The sequence below is a fragment of the Thermobia domestica genome, chromosome 4, assembly GCF_964235325.1.
Source record: "Thermobia domestica chromosome 4, izTheDome1.hap1.1, whole genome shotgun sequence".
NCBI classification, from domain to species: domain Eukaryota; kingdom Metazoa; phylum Arthropoda; class Insecta; order Zygentoma; family Lepismatidae; genus Thermobia; species Thermobia domestica.
In genome coordinates, this window is record NC_137457.1 from 256,863,362 (window position 1) to 256,881,744 (window position 18,383).

The 18,383-nt window shown below is 35.7% G+C and overlaps 2 long non-coding RNA genes across 2 annotated transcripts in view; one reads left to right on the forward strand and one right to left on the reverse strand.

The window, feature by feature from the left end:
• LOC145684004 (uncharacterized) overlaps positions 1-3,254 on the forward strand; it is a 45,700-nt gene extending 42,446 nt beyond the window's left edge. Inside the window, exon 4 of the long non-coding RNA XR_014131224.1 lies at positions 2,965-3,254. This is a non-coding gene — a long non-coding RNA (uncharacterized LOC145684004). The remainder of the gene's footprint in view (positions 1-2,964) is intronic.
• Positions 1-15,587, reverse strand: part of LOC145684005 (uncharacterized) — a 201,765-nt gene extending 186,178 nt beyond the window's left edge. The window contains exon 1 of the long non-coding RNA XR_014131225.1: positions 15,213-15,587. This is a non-coding gene — a long non-coding RNA (uncharacterized LOC145684005). The remainder of the gene's footprint in view (positions 1-15,212) is intronic.
• Between the last annotated feature and the right edge of the window lie 2,796 nt (positions 15,588-18,383).

Consider the following 18,383-nt stretch of genomic DNA (forward strand, 5'->3'; position numbering starts at 1 on the left):
GTCTTACACTAGATAGTGTTCACTAAAAGTAATCTGGAAGCTTATTTTAAAGTTTCTTTGCTTGTCCAAATAAGTACACCATTCAGCACAATTAGCTTCAATTTAGAAAACGTTTCGAAGTAGAATTAACAAGTTTCTGATTTGAAGAAGGAAATTACGAGTAAATCAAATAATGATAATCTCCTTGTTATCTGAAATAGTTTTACATGTTAAACTATCTAATAACTTTTGTGCAACGTCGTGTAAGTGATACGTGTAGGGAAGTGATTATCACACTGTTTTCGTGTCCAGACTTCCCGGGTTCGTATCCATTTAGATGCAAAATGTTCAGCATTCTTTATTCTTAATTTCAGTCTGTACTCAATCTGATATACAAGATCTTCTCGTATGGAAAAGGAAAGATGTGTTCTATTTGCTTCACATATCTTCCGATTCCGATTCCCGCGGAATTCGAGTAGGTTCTTGAATGGAGACAAAGATTTACAAACTTATTTTTTTAATTGTTCAAGGTTTGATACTTTCAGTTAATTTCAACTTTTGTGTAACTCATGTATGATATATATATATATATATGCACATTCAATATGTAGGACATAATGCATCATATACGTACAAAGCGATTTCTGATGTCATTGATATACTGCACTCATTGGTCAACACGCACCAAGCAAAATAACAACACTAAGTTAGAGATATTTCTCGTGCATCCGCTGCATATCTAAAGCCTGTTTTAATGTTCTACAAGCCCCTCAGTTGTTGTTTCCTGGTTGAAATGTTACATGTAAATTTTGTTGCTTCTGTCCAGACCTTTGTGTTATTGAACCGGAGCTAATAGAGTTGTAATAATTAGGGAGCAGATAATTTTGCTATCTGCATATGACAGAGGAAGGTTGTCAAGTATATGTCATTACTTGGCATTGCGTAGGACTTTCTTTTCTAGCTTACTCAAAACTTTGAAAGTAGCGCATATCGATTGTCTCTCTTCAAGCTGCTCGATTTTGACCTGGTAATAAGTAATAATATTTATCATATTAATGTAATAGTAGTTTAATAGCTCTAAAATAAAAACAACAGAAACGTAGTTTACAAATAGTGGTCGGAGACATTATATTATTTTATGTATTTTGTAATAAAGCCCTTGTAAATATTTTTGCGCATATGAAATCTATGAGTATGAAGATAATTTCTTATCATCACATATAATGAGGGTACACTTATAGTTATAAAACATTAAACTCCAAATGCACTCTTAATGCCTTAGATAGTGTTTCTTATTGGAGGAATTTTAATAAGGCGTGCACATTGACTTTGAAGGGTTGAGTAAAAGTACAACAGATGCATTTATGGCTTTAAAAACTATAGTGCATAAAACACAAACTAATCTGTGGTAGATGGCATGCGTGGAAGTGCAGAAATGCGTCTGTACGAAACATGAGCCACGATGGATATACCCAGGGAGGAAGATAGTGCGCAAAGCACTTCATATGGCATAAAAATACATGCCTTGTATGTATGACCAGTTTCACTCTCTATTATCACTTTCTGTACTGCCCGTACATAGTTCATCATGCCTTCCTTATGGAATACTCATTGAAGAAAATAAGTTTTCTCTTCTTATTTCTACCTTATTATACAGGTGAGAGGTAAGATTTCGATATATTTTAATTACTTATGCAACTGAATTGTGAAATCAAGTAATAAAAAATCTCCTTTCCATGAAGCATAAAACGTTCTGTTGATTTTAATCAAAAATTAAAGTATACACCCCAAATAAAACGTTCAACAAATATTGTTCGTTACATAAAGGAATATTCAATTTAGCAAATCATAAATCAAGTTTGGAGTACTATGTGAAATGTAACAAAGTAATACTTAAACGAATAATTAGCATTTCTTTTTATCATTATAGTGATTGTGTCCTTTTCGCTTTCTCTGTATGCATTAACTTAATTGTTTCTAAATTAAACGTTACATTACACTGAAGGTCCTTTAAATATATCTACTACATGCACATTCAATTCTAATTATCTGATAAAGGCCATGAAAACTTAGTGGTATAGTAATCATTTCTAATGCTTGAGGTCAATGGTTTGATGCCAGCTTGATAGGATTTAGATACCTGGTGAATAAACACCGTTTGCGTCGGTTTCATCGTGATAATTCTGTTTTTCCCTCACTTTCTTCAGTCTAACGTTTTGTTCATTATCACCATCAGTGTACTCCTCAACCTCAGTGCATAATGTAGGGATGCTAAATGCTAATTGTTAAGCATTATGTATAACCTTGTTACGTATGCTCTAATATTTACAATCTGAACTTTCAATAAGAAGATTTATTAGTGAATTATTAGAAATTAGAATTAACTTGCTGTATGCTGAATACCCAGCATACTATTCTGTCTCTTCCTTCAACACATAACTAAACATATTATAAACACTCATTAAAGCAAGAAACATTCTCATATCTTTTTTATTTTATTAGTTCAGTAAGCATAATTCAATGGTTTATTTAATTAATTTTTGTAAGGGAAGAATAAATAAGGTTCTCAAGCTTAACGATATAAAAATATATGTTTATCATATATGTAGTTTAAGAAATCCTTCCATGCCAATGACAGAAAAGGACTTCTTTGTTTAAATTCGTCTACTTTTTTTTTAAAAAAAATGAAAAATATATTCAAGTTAGCAATTGATAGATAATTAGAACTTGAAACAAGAAAACGTGGTTTAAAAATCAAATGGTTTCTGTGTTAAACACATGTGACTAGTTGGAACTAAAATGCATCACTTACGTTAATAAATCAATGATATCACTATTGTAATAATAATGTATATAAATAGATAGGTAGATAGATGTGTGCACGGATGCTTGTATACCGTTATCTATGTTAATGTGCAAACATGACGTTTTAATCTAGGTATGTTTAAATACAATACTATTTAATTGATTTTATTCTTATTTCAGGAGCTACGTTTGATACACATGACAAAAATTGGAGGGGATATTAAATCGCAAAAATTACATGTGAATTTTTCAGAATAATTTAGTCAACATATAATAATATTGTCGAATGCTGAAGATACTTTTCCTTATTTCCAAATTATTTGTTGCCCGAATCAAATGTTTAAATAATACATTTTGTTCTAAATAAAATTAACAACTTTCAAAGAACTAATTTGAAATCAATTACTGTATTAATATATTTTTGGTATATAATAATAATAAAGATAATAAAGATATAATATAATATCTTATATAATAATAAAGATACATATATTATTCATTTTCCATAAACTTGATTGAAAAATATAACACTCATCGATATGTTACGAAACTGTCTTTGACATAAATGTACAGTTAAGTTTAGAAAGAACGTCAGCTAAAATGCTGATGTAGTAAAAGCAGATTCTGAATTTTCACAACAAACTCGTATGTGTAACAACAAGCAGAAATGTGTAATGTAACATAACCTGTTCATGTTCTTTTCATACGTGAAATTGCTCGCACCAAAGGGGGCAGGGTGGCTCAGCGCTTATTTCTGATGTGTGAGGTCCTTGGTTCAATCCGCAAGCAAGTTTATGATGTTTTCTCATTTCATCATTTCTCATCATCGTCTCGTCTCCCTTTGTCGCGAGGGGACGTTCAACTCAACATATCTTGAAACTAGCACCAAAAATCGAACTCGGACGATTGCAATGTCTATAACGTGGCAATCAACAAACTAAAACTTCTCAATGGAGTACGGTGGCTCAGCGCTTATTTTTGATGTGTGAGATCTCTGCTTCAATCCTCAATCCTCAGCCAAGGTAGTTTATGATGTGTTCTCATTTCACCATTTCTCATGACCATCGTTTTCGCGGGCACGTTAAACTTAGTTTCCTGAAACTAGCCCAAGAATCGAACTCGGGACAATTGCAATGTCTATAATATAGTAATCAACATATGAGGTATCCATGGTCATCCCTGAGGTGGAACGAAATGGATCGCAAAGTACTTATCAAATTTAAGGGAATGCTCTTAAGTACACATCTAAATAATCATATAACGTAATAAAGTTCCAAGATCAATATTCATCAAAGGGAACAAGATGACTCCGAAATTGAAGAACCATTGTACTCAATTTATAACGAAAAAGTTTCGTGAAAGAAAATAGGATAAGTTAAAAAAACTTCCGAAATTGATATTTTTATACTCATCAAAGGGAACGAGGTCCTATACGCCCCGCAACTCTTGATGTGAATCAAGGTGATCTTATGTGTCCTGAGTGATTCTATGCATTCCCTGGCCCCTGAGCAAGCATAAGCAAAATTTCAATAGGTGACGCAATCCCGGGCCAAAGTATCTCTAACTCATTCGCATTAACGCTATGGTCATGGGGCACCAAATTGTATAATCAAGAGTGCGACCCGACCCGGTCACCCCGACGCCAAGCAAACACATTAGATCGAACCAGATACCTCTGCTTCATTCGCACCAGTAAGGGACGCGGTGACTAAGTGGTAGAGCGTTCACCTCTGCTGTATGGGGTCCCTGGTTCAACCCCACCGAAAGTAGTTTTGTAATGGGCAACATTATGCTCAGGATACTCTAATTTTCTTCCACACTTTCATTGCACCAATTCATTCATTTCTCATCGTCACCGTCTCCTTTAGCCTAACCGGCATAAGCGTGGGACGTAAAACTAATGATTTCTTTTGCACCAGTGTTAATCCAATTATATACCATCTCATCAAAGAGATAACAATCTCCAAATTTTATGCCATAAAAGGGATCGCAAATAAAAAGCATTCATAAACCTGCACTAATTCATAACGTAATAAATCATCAAGAATATGTTTTTAATAATTTTATATCCATAAAAGAACCATCATAGCCTCTAATCCAAAAAACCCAATTCAATGACGTCATACAAAAGCATTAGCCGGGCCAAGGTGCCTCTAACTCATTCGCACCAGCGTGCATGGCCACTGAATAAGCATAAGCAAAATTTCAATAGGTGACGCAATCACGGGCCAAAGCATCCCTAATTCATTCGCATTAACGCTATTGTCCATGGGGCCCCAAATTGGATAATCAAGATTTAGATAGGGAGACGCAATTACTACTGAGATAGACCCCAATACTAATAGAGGTTCATACTATGGTCCTAGGCTACCACACCCAATTTTTAAATTTGGCAATTTCCAAAATTTAAGGGGGGTGGTCCTATGTACCCCTGCCAAAATTTAGGGGTGGGCCATGATACTCCTGTAAAATCTAGAGGGGGTGGTCCTAGATACCAATAGGTTATTGACCCCGGGCCAAGGTCATTGACCTTTGACCTATGACGTCACTAAAATTTTGCTGACTCGGGGAGATATAGTGCGGGGCCTACTACTCGTACGGTCGTTTCATCGCACACGTAGGTCATATTTAGTTTCACACTTTCGCTTTAACTGAGTTCTTCAATGGTTTGTTCATGAAGAATAATTTGGATAGAGTTTTATCCAGTAATATGTTTGTAAAAGTCGTTTAGTCAAAGTTCGTTTCACTTGTTAACAAAAATTATTTTGTTCAGGAGGTAGTGCAATACATGTCCAGTTTCAACGACGACAAGAGCTGCAACAATTACCAGAGTCCGCCAGAAGTTTTGCTTTACCTCCATTTTTACTGATAGAGTAGGGTACGTTTAGTGAACTACGTAATTACACCTTGATTTAAAATTATATTTTCACAAACTGAATATTAATATTATGAAAGTACGTCACGTTCAAAAATTGCGTTTAATTACCATGTTTAAACCAGTGATTTTTTAGGTCGAGAGTTAACTTACATGACACGTAGTTTTATATAAAAGTTATTAATCATGTTAACAATTCGAACTGTCATAGTACTAGCACATAGGAACTTAAAAGTGCAGAGAAATCAGAGCTTCCTCTCTTCTTCCTTTCCTTGTTTAGTTCGATTTTTGTCGCCAGGCAGTGGCGTAATTGAAAAGCAGAACACTACTAAAAAGCAATACTTCAATAAAGATCACTCAATATCCACTTTAGAAAACGAAATAGAAATTTTGCTTAAAACTGGTACAGTTATACCCCACGTGTAGAATATTATACCTGTCAAGCAGTAACCCAGAGGGTTATTCATAGATTATCACTGGTAATGAGTAATCAGTCATGGAATGCAGTAAAGATGCACTCAAATATATGAACACAAATACTGGTAAACACTAACACTGGTGCAATAAATGTATAGTTGTAAGAGAACAAGCGTAAAATAGTTAGTCCCTTGTCCAAGGCAGGATCTGTGACACTCACTTCATTTCCCTCAAGGAAAAAGCTATTTGGACTTTGGCGTATATAATTAATATAAACACACAAATCGCTGATGGTGATATTCGAAATGTTTGTCAGCGAGAGTTGCAAATCAGTATTGATATTATTATGAGAAGTATCTAACAAGGTACATTCGCAAAGTGTTCCCTCGGGATTCTTGTAAAATTGATTCAACGCAAAGTTCTCCGCGATCCAATGTGTATTGTACTAATTTATGGGCCTTCATATATCAGGAATTCAATCATACACTACTATAACACTTGGACACAAAATTGTTTTTAGTTTCTTTAGATGTAACTGGACATGAATGTGGGTATATGCAAATCAAATTGGATTAAATACTGCTTCTCTGACACATGTTACCCACCCAGGACGCCACCTTGGATCCGCCACATTCGATTCAACTTACGTTTTTTGAAATGGAAATAAGTGCAATTGATACAGCAGATTTATGAATAATTTTCTCGGAAATTCACTAGTGTAGTGGATTTTACCGTAGCTTGTACCGTTTGCAAGGTATTGCATGTTAAATTCCTCCAGGCACTTCGCTAATAGACATTGCACAGTAATATCAGTTACGTTTATGTTTTGGATGTTGAAAAACCAAAACAATTTCTAACTGCAAAAATACTGTAGGTAAAAACAATGTGTTTAGAACATGGGAGTCATAATCTTATTAAATTTCTGTGAGTGATTGTTATTACTTACATGTTATACTATAACAAGGAAGCATTGTATTACGGTGAAAATGCCTCATGTAAATCCAGATACGACCACATTTGTGTGAATACCTACCATTTCCGTATTGACATCTGTGTGTCTGTATGTATATACATTCAGAGAATATTTCGTCAACCATAAATCACGTAAGAATTGCATATATATATATATATATATATATATATACAGGACCCTGCAAAACTTTCTATTTGCTTCAATATTCGTGAAGTGCCTTACATTTAACATGTAATATCTTGCAAACGGTACAAGCTACAGTAAAACTCACTACACCAACGAATTTCCGAGAAAATTGTATATGAATTTCATGAATCAATTATACCTATTTCCATTTTAAAAAAGAAAGTTGAATCCAATATGGCGAATCCACCTGAAAAACCTTTGAGTTTTACGTCTCATAGTTATGCCAGTTAGGCTAAAGGAGACGGTAATGATGAGCAATGAATGAAATGGTGGAATGAAGAAAGTGGAAGGAAACGGGATAACCCCGAGGAAACCCACGCACACGGTGTTTGTCCACCACAAAGTTCACTTGGCGGGGGCTGGGATCGAACCCGGGATCCCAAGCACCAGAGGTGAACGCTCTACTACTGAGCCACCGCGGTCCTATGGCGGATCCACGGTGGCGGCCGGGGTTAGTAACATGTACCAGAGAAGCAGTGCTTGATCCAATTTATTTTACACATGCCTACATTCATGTCCAGTTGCATCTAAAGAAACTAAATGCAATTTTGTGTACGAGCATTATAGTAGTGTATGATAGAATTCCGGATATATGAAGGTCCATAAATATGCCAATTACCAGTATGGGCCACTAAAATTAGTACAATACACATTGGATCACGGAGAACTTTGAATTTGAATCAATTTTACACGAATCCCGAGGAACACTTCGCGAATGTATCTTGTAAGGGTATTGACATCGAAATGTCAAGTTTTGAACGAGTTTTCACTAGTTGACGCGAATAAATATAATACACAGAGGAGAATTAGAAACAATATGAAGATTGTTAAAGTCACTGGTATAATTTCCGTCACTAGTATATGGTAAAGTTTGCGAATTCATATTGAAAGAGAAAGTTTGTCTAATATCTTTTGTTAATCATTATGATTGACTCTTTTATAGAGAAAGTACGAAAAGATTCCAATGTCAGTTGTTAAGCAGTGATTACGATGACATTCCAATCAAGGATCTTATAAAATAGAGGATGTGTCCTTACAACAAAATCTTGAAGCCATAAGTCACAGTTTCGCCACCCCTACTCTGTCCTCTCCGCCCAATAGGATCGCAATGTTTTGAGCCAACAATCATGGCGGAAACGGAAGTAGCCAATCAGACGATGGTAGAAACGAGAGTAACCGATCAGATGTGCTGATGCTCCGTTGCTTTTTGGCTTCACCGATTTAATAGGATGAAGATACATATGGGCAGATCCTCTATTTATAACATCCTTGATTCCAATAAAAGGAGGTCAATATTTAAGTCTTAGGCATATTATCCGGGAGAAGATGCTCTGCATGATTAAGTAATGAATCGAGGCTGGCGAGAAAAACTACTCATTCAGCTAGAAAAGTGAGTCGGACTAAGTTGATGACGTCATACTCGTGTTGTTACGTAGCGCCGTAGCCTGTCTTTCTCGCCAGCCTCGGTAATGAATGAATTGACATAATAGTTCCTTGTAAATTTTGCAAATTAAAACGACATTTTGATTTGAATTTCCTGGCAACTTGTGAAATTTCATGGCAAAGTTTGCTGACAATCTTGTTAGTAGGTTCAAAGTATCCGGAATTACTCTCTAAAAAGTTTCATATTAAAAAATAATAAGTCATAGAATGGTTTGCTCCAGCTGCTGCTAATATATGATTCCTTTGTTTGGCGATCCTCACTAACTTTCTACTGGTGAAGTGAAGTGGGAGAATATAAATACGACCCGCTCGGGAGAGTAATACTCCCGGAAGTAACTTTCTTCGCGCTCTACCCTAGCCAGCTGTTTTAAGTTAATCACTGAATTTATATCATAGGGGTTAAGGTGGAACAAAGCAAGCCATGCGGGACTTCTAACCCGTTCGTACTCCTCTTCCTCCTCCTCCTCCTACTACTACTAGTAGTAGTACTTCTTATCTTCACAAAAGTAAGAAAATTATTTTTTGAATATAAGTTCTTAAATATATGATTATATAAACAACCTGTCTCTTATGAGCGTGGTATTTTGCATGTTGAAAACATATCTTGGAACTAGCATATAGACAAATCGAGTTCGTATGTTCCTTCATTGGTCAAAATTGCGTAATCATTTATTTTAAAGACCTATATGAGCGGTTGCTGTCCGAAAACCATGTTTAAAAATTTTAAGAATATGATTTGTATGGATAATGAGAGTTTGAATTATGATGTCTAGATTAGCTGCTTAGGGATGGAGATTTAAAATCTTTAATACTTCTGTATCATTTTGTTTGCAAGAATTGGTTTAATTAAAATACGTTGTCAACGTTGTTTTGAAGCAAACTTTATATTATGGTATCAAAATGTAATCTGGTAAGTTGAAAATTTTGAAGAGCAATTAAGAAACGTTCATTTGTGGTTGAACTGCAAACAAGTTGTACAATTTTATAGTGAGTCTGAGAAATTAGTTTGTCCATCGCTACTGAAAAATTTGTTATCAAATGTGCGAGATGGAAATTGCCATCCTGAACTCTCAGGACTTCATTTCGTATAGATTTGTGTTAACGGAATACAAAAATTTTGCATCTTAATTTGCGAAATTCAGTATCACATAGACCACCTCGTACTTGATCTTGAATTCACTATTTGTACTAGCTGAACAAAATATCGCACAATCTTCTTTCCAAGAATAAATGTCTAGTTATAAATATTTTGTCATATATATATCTGTATTAGTAAGAACACTGCGATCTTGCATGGGGTATAGAAGCACCTGCAGGCAACTCGAGTTACAGGATGTTGCGGCATGTGATGTGGATGCTTCAAGGTCTAATCCCGTAAAAGTTAGCGAAAACATAACGAAAGTATGCGTTTTAATTGCGATACTCCACATTTGTGTTGCTTTGCTATCGAAATGTTGCGAAGACCGTAACGGAATGAGACTCCGAATTATGAAATACTAACTTCGAACTGTCCCGCAACCAGGTCTGTAGTCGAGGAAATAAGACAGTGATCACCGTACACCCTTTGCTTAACATTAATTATTAATCATTGGGGTTTAATTCCACTGGAAGGCGTATAGTAGTTTTGTTTCAATTGTATTGTACTTATTAGTTTAACTGGGTCATGAAGTAGTTAAAGTGACTATCGGCCATAGTACAAAACAGGTTGCGTCAACTCAATGCAAAATTAGCTATTTAATTTGCATAGACATAGCAGTTATAAAAGCTTTTTGTATTTTTGCATTGAATTGCTGTATGTAAAATTTTGTTCGACTGGTACAGAATAACTTCCGTCATATTCTTAACCAGTGTTGAATTCAGACATTTTCACCCGGGGGGGGGGGGAATGTGAACTCCTCGGGGGGAGGGTTGTTTTTCTGTATTTTTGCAAAAAAGCAGCATATTTAACAATTCCATTCACATGTACATCTTAGCTAATATTGAGACTAATTGCTGATAAATATTCAATGGGAGATTATAATTTTAAAAAAAAACATTCGTTTAATTTGATCTAAAACATTAAATAAAGACTGCCAAAAATATTTTAGACTAAATTTTAACTGCTATTTACAGTAGCTATTTTAGTTATTTTTTCCTATATTCAGTAGTTACTGTTTGTTACTAATGTAGTTTTTAAAAAGATTTAAATTAACTCTCATATTTTTTGTTCTAAAACAAACATACATAGGAATATCTTAACAAAAACTAATCATTCTTTCTCACACTTCTGATTCTAAATCAAGTAGGCTATATTCAGGGGTGTAGCCAGCAGGTTTGTGAGGGGAGCCCGCTGTTTTTGAGGGGGGGCAGCTACAATGTACAAAGCAAAAAAATGTGTTGCTGCTAGTGTTTTGGAGACCTGAAAGAAAGGAAAATTTTGGTTTCCTTCTGGAAGACTAAAAACACTATTTTAGCTTCTTCTTCTTTTTCTTCTTCTTCTTCTTCTTATTATTATTATCCATAAATTATATTCAAGATAGTTTTTATTATGCTTAATCAAGAACTATTGCCCGGGACCAAACGCTATACTTTGTGCATAACTATAAAGGTAACCAAGAAAGTTCTGTCCCTTTTCGTGGAGGTCTGTGTTCAATTCGACCTCACACCGTGAGTTGAATGCAGGTGGAGATAAGGCGAACGTCAGTTGTTGGTGTGGGTATATCCAACATACTACCTGGTTGTGGCAATTCAGACACACCGTGAACTTGCGTAAAGACAGAGGGAACATGGGACATCCACAGAGCGTCATAAGAGCATGTATGCTGAACGAGTTCAAGTAGAGGTCAAACGCCGCTGTAGTGGGACAAGATATGCCAGGCCTTTGGTGAGAGTGTCGTGATGACGCGGACATTGTAACGATGGTTTAACAAGTTTAAGGACGATGAAGAAACACCCGAAAACACCACGTACCAGAAGACCAACAAATGTACAAAGAGGAACTGGGACTACAATTCAGTGTGTGAAGAAACCATTCGGCAGCACATCCATCAACTTGTGAAGCACTACAAGTTGGTAGATGGGTCTCTCATATTTTGACTCCGGGCCAGAAGGCAACGCGGCAGTCGCCTGTGTTTATTTACTGTTTCGGAGCCATTTCTGGAGAGGGCGTTGACATGTGATAAAAAGTGTGTCCTATACGAAGCTCCACGGCGCCGTCATCATTGGTTAGCATCCCATGAACCGATTTTAAAATAGCCGAAACCAGCACTGTACCAGAAGAAGGTCCTTCTGTGTGTTTGGGACATCGTGCATCGGGAACTGCTACCAGATGGTCAGAGTATCAATGCAACTGTGTAGTGTCAGCAGTTGAGCTGTGCTCAACAAAAACTAAAAAAATTCTGGAGCCATCACTTCTGAATAACAAATGGGTCCTCGTTTACGGGACAACGCTAAGTCCCACGTGGCTAGGATGACTCAGGACACCATTTTCCGCCTTGGATAGGAAATATTGCAACCACTATATTCCCCGGGTATTGCACCGTCCGATTATCACCTGTTCCTTTCGTTGGACAATCACCTTAGAGGACGCCAGTTCAAATCCCTAGTAAAAGTCCAAAATGCACCTGATACTTTCTTCGTTTCACGGCCCAGCAAGTTCTACCGCGATGGATTGCATGGCCTTCCGGAACGTTTTCAGAAGGTCGTCGATGCTGATGGGGACTATTTTTGATCTTCCAGGTTAGGTGACATATCGATGTTCGAAGGTTGTGGGTAAAAAAGCAACAAAACTTTTCTTGGTTACCTTTATATTTAAATTTAAGGCCTTGTATACAGAACCTATCTACACAAGATTGATTTTCTTTGAAATTTCACTTTATTTCTTTATGGTTTCTTGACAAAAATATTTATTTATTATTCGTGACTAAAAATAACATAATTATTTTATTACACTGAGTAGAAATAAAAGAGCGAGCGAATGAAATTCAAATTGAATAAAAGCATTGTTTCTCACCAAATTTTCCATCCCCTATGTCTTTTAAAACACTTGTTAAAGCATATAAAATATACCGTACTTAAAAATCAGTTTAGTACCTTTGTTTTATGGTTGTATTTGTAGTACCTTGTTAAAACGTTTATCTTCATACTGTCAAATATAAATCGCAGTAAATTGTGTAATATGCTGTCACAAAAAAGTCTCCTATTTTTCGATCGGTATGGAAAAACAATATTTCTCCATACTATTTTACCATAAATTATTAATTGTCAATAAACTTTGTTACTTTTAAATGAATAAAGCGAGATAATTTTACTATGATGTTTTAAAACCTGGTCATTTGGGGAGGCCATGAAAACATTTGGGTTCCTGGCCCCGATGGGCCCCCCCTTGGCTACACCCCTGGCTATAATAGCCTTGGTTTCTTCACTTCATACACATCAATAGTTTAGTTTACGAAATCTTCAGTAGGATTAGTGCCGTGTCGTGGAAAATCAGCGCTTGGGACGAGAGTACCGGTATACGACGGCACCCCCGAACATATGAGTGTTTTACTTTTAAAAAAATAAAATATAAAAGAAAATAATTAAAATAATGATGATGTTGATATTGTGTTTGTATGATGTTCCCTTTCCTTGAGACTACAGGCTATGCTGAATGTATCACTGACTAGTGACACCGAACCTACTGGGCCCGTATGGGCTCGTCATCAACAGTCACTGATACACTCACCAAGCCAATCATCTACGGAAAATAGAACTCAAATCTTGCCCGAAAATGTAAAGATTCCAAAGTCTCCTCCATCTCAACTCACAGTCCGGTATCCAGGCCTGCAGTTCATTATCCACATCCCATCCGGAAATAGGTTGTGAACCACTTCTACAGACACAGGACATCGACCTACGAGTGGAGCTGGCAATGAGCACAATAAAGATCTTAATGTTGTCTGTAAAAGCCCTATCTAAATAAAAAAAAAATCTTAGAAATCCCAAAACAGAATTTTGTCGTCCAACTTAAAAAAAAATCCAAACTGAGATGTTGATTTAAAACTGATAAAATAAGAAACTTTCTACAGATTCGGTTGCTTCCAACCCCGGTCACACTAAGGAAAAGTCTCTTCCCTTGATTCATAGCTATTTCATTTCACCAGTAAAATTATTATGTGTGTAAAATTATTACTCTTTGTTTTGTTCATGTTTCACATAAATATCAAATATAACTGTAACTCAAATTTTACTTCTTAAAACTACAAAAGAATTATATTCTGTACTTGAAAAGAAAGATGTTTTCACGGCTAGTAAATTTTATTTGACAATATTCATGAAAAGTGGATTTAACAAGAAATTTGATAAAAAGAAACCTTTATACTTGCTCATACTGATATACCCATCTGAGAAACTAACATTATCGATTTTCTAACTTTCAGAGCCTAAACATTATTTAATTTTCCACAGATATTCCTGAAATATTTATATTCATTAATATTCTCAACTTTCTTTTCTAATATTCACATTAGATCGACACAAACAAATGAAAATAACACAATATAAATACATTAAACTATTGAAGAAAAAACTTCACTACATATGGTTGTGGTTAGCTACATTTTACTTCCTTTCTCTATTCTTTTGGTGTTCAAAATCCTCTGTGCATTGAAATTGTGGCCGGCATAGAGGATTTACGCTTTTCGCTACCTCTCCTAAAGCTCGGACCCACTGGACAACCTAGCACAGGTAAACACTAAGAGAAAATATTGGTACAACTTAAACTTAAAATCCCTATCCTAATCTAGCTACACTATACTAACTTAACCTAAGAAAAAAAAGTCATACACATATTTAAGAAGCACCATTCTCATTTATAGAATTTATATTGATTTTGCTACCGCATTACAACCAAAGACGCAGTGGCTATTTTCTTTAGTGTCGCTCTGAAATTCTGAGTTTTCTTTAAAAAAAAAAAACTAAAATATTTCTATTAGTAATCATTAAAACTGAAATTTTAAAACTCGATGGGTATCAGAATAAAATCACTGAGATTTAACCTATTGACGATAGTTTCCTGTTACCGGTACGCAAAATTCATGTACCTTTGCACTTGACTTTAGCCGTGATCTGACACTTACTTCCAAAATTACTATAACGTTTAGGATTGTTTTAAAGAAAAACCAAAGACAAACATCATGCCAAATTATAAATATTTCGAGCAGTACTATGTTTCCGAAAAACTGAACAATTTGGAGGTTGTAGGGAATCTAAACATTTCTTTCTTTTGGAGGAAAAATGTGTGGGTTGTACACACATTTTCATGATGCTATGACAATCGCTCTGTGTTGAGATAATCTAGCTTTCTTCCCCCCCTCATTGAATGAATTCACGATGTCACATTGTCCAGACCCATATGTGAGAGATGTTGGGGAAAACTTAATGCACTTAGCACATCATATTGAAGATTTTACACATGCACAAGAAAACCACACTCGTTTGTTCTGACACAAGACAATGAATTTAGAAGTTGTCACTATCTGAATTAAATTTTGTTTCCACTAGTTTTCTACTTACATGAATCCATTCCACGTCGATTTTCAAACTGAGTTTAAAATTATGATGAATAGTTTCCACTAAATCCCCTCAAGGGATTTCCTTAGTGGTAAAAAAATATATATATATTTACATCCACAAGTAACTGTGATGTCGTTCTATGTGACAATGGAGTACCACTCAACTTCTTCCCTGATGCTAACACACCAAACTCAAGATTTGAGTATTTTGCCACCGTCTTATTCAGCTTCTCCTACGTTTTCTCGCTGTTCGAGAACGTAAAAGTTTTCAAGAAGCACCATTCCATAAGAGCAACACTGATGTAAGACGAAAAACAATTCACAGTTTTAAAATTACTAATCACTTTTACAATTTCTACAGACGACGCACACTGTACGTCTGTGTCCTATAATGGCTGAAGATGCAAGACAAAGAACAATGAGAAGATGATCCCTAATTGGAAGATAATTGTAACGTAACTATCGGATGATAGGCTTCGGTGCTGAGATCAAAGAAAGCCGAAAATCTCTCCACAGCTGTGATTGCGGATGATCCAATCAAATAATTTACTCCGAAAACAAAGAGATGCACCAAGAAGAAAATATGGCTGACTTTCTTAATTTGGAATTTTGAAGAAAATTTACGAAATTAAAATTTTAGTTTTCTTGTGAAGATTCCCTATGCCGAAATATCTATAAAAATAAACTGAAAACCATTAAAAAAGCTAAAATATACACTTATTTTCTAAAATAATGTTATATTTTTGGCTAAATACGTAAAAATATACAAAATATAATTACTAATCATGTATTCTTCATTTAATACTCGTTGAAACGATTTACTTAACTGAAATTACGCAAAATTTGCGACCTACATTTTCCTACTACAAAATAAAACATGTTTTTCTGACATTCTCAATAAAGTTAAAATTCCCTTTCAATATACAAGGTGCCCAAAAGCACCGGGCCATGTTACGTTATGCCGAGCATACGGTAACAAGTGAGGTCGACAGACCAGCTGCGAAAGGTGAGAAAATTTTAAAAAGTAAACCCTGCTTTTCCTTGATTTTGAGCACCTTTTATTACTTTTTTTCCTTTCATTTTATATATGCGCACATGCCCACATGTGCACATGTGTTTCATTCCTCTCTTTTTTTCCTTCTTTTCTTTTCTTTTTCCGTCCCAATCATGTGCCCCTTAGTTCGGTGTCCGGGGCCATCGCCCCGCTTGCCCCTCTTTCGTCACCTTCATTAGCAATAATTCACTTATATACTACTATTATATTGATAAATTCTGTATAAATCTCTAACCCAGGAGAGATAACTGTTCCTCCCTGATCGCCCTAAATGGCGTCCTCTGAATCTCACCCTTTAACTCACTTATTTTTAGTTAAAGAAAGGTGCGTTTACTTTAACAATCGTAAAGCACATTTACCAGCGGCGGCTGGTACTATATGTTGCATGGTTGTGCAACCGGATATTTTTTAATACTAAAACTATTTTTAAGTATTAAAGTAGTGTATTAGTAAAAAATAAACCTCTGCTCTTGAGCGCAAAACAGTATTGATGCATTTCTGAAAAAAAAGTCAATTAAAAAACGGAAAGAAAGAGAGAGATTTATATTTCCGGTGGCAGCGAACGTTGCCACTGGAAGCAGTAACATTGAGCATATGGCAGCGAGCTCCTATCTCTTAACATGGGGAAGTGGATTTATTCTTGCATCGCTCCTATCTTCCCCTATTGGTCTCATGCGGTTGCCTTTCTTACCGCAACTGGTCAGCTTCTGTAATAGTTACGAATTCCTCCGCTTAGCAGCGCCAGGGGCGGATCCAGAACCGACTTCTGAGGGGGGCGGTAGGTTGTCATACTGCTACTTTTAAGGGCTCCAAACTTTGGGATGGGTTTTATTTATATATATAAAATAAGAAAGTTTTCTCTTCTGGGGGGGGGCGATCGCCCCGATCGCCCCTTCCCTGGATCCGCCCCTGAGCAGCGCTTGACTCAATTGATAGGGTGAGCGAGATACAGACGCTTGGAAGAAAGAAGTTATTCACAAAACAAACTCGCAAAGAACAAATATAAGTCTGGTGGTAGCAGGAACGGATCCAGGCTGAAAGTTTGGGGGGCGGTCGTTCGAAGTCAATAGATTTTATTTAACATTTATAATACAAAGGTGAAAATTCTTGGGATAAGATTTATTTTTTAAAAAAAAATCCTATTCTGGGGGGTCGATCGAGTCTCGAAGAAGAAAATGTCTTACTACTGGTCTAATTCCTAGCTCTGTGTCTTTCGTGCACATGATTCTGTGTTCGATTTCCGGCGGAGAGCATAAATTAATATCAAATCATTCACTTCCAATACTCATCTGTCTTCTTTAGCCTAATTTGCTGGAATGTTAAACTACTTTATTATTATTTTTTTTCCATTTACGAAGGAAAACATCTTAGATTTCATGCTTCTTTACAGACAAAAATACGTGGTTTCTGAAAATGGACTTTTTGTACCGTATATTTATACAAAGAAATGCTAACAAAATGCATATTGTCGGAGGAGAGAGGTGTTTCTGGACCCTAAAGAAAATAAAGCGAAAAATATTTGCGGTAGCGATGCTTTCTATTCAGAGAAACTTGGCGAGCAGCATTTCAGATTTCAATAAAGTCATAGAAAAATGTGAAGCCCAAAAGATGGAAGAGAAGATGGACCTTCCATTCTAAAATAATGCATAGTTTATATTATTAAATACTTTTGTTTAACTGCGTGCATGCAATTTTCTTGCTTTTTTTCTTCTTTTCGGATTAACGCCATCATCCATGGTTTACAGCACATACTATATATTCGATTTATCTCGTGTTCAATAACATGAGTGTAGAGGTTTTGTATATAAATAGTGTATAAACGTACATTGATAGTACATTAAATCAATATTAGAGAAATAATTTAATCAATAACATACAAATAGAGCTTAAAAGACTTTCCTCTTCATATTTCCTGAATATTTTTGGATAAGACTCAAGAATGCTGGGGGAGGGGAACACTTGCGCGTACCTACATACCTTTATATTGCAACATTGCAACCGGTGCTTGTACAGACTACGAGCCGCTACTGACATTTACGTCTGTTACTTCCCATGCGAGAAATGGGATTTAGGCGCTCTATTTCAAAATATGCAAGAACTGTACATTTTCAAGAACTG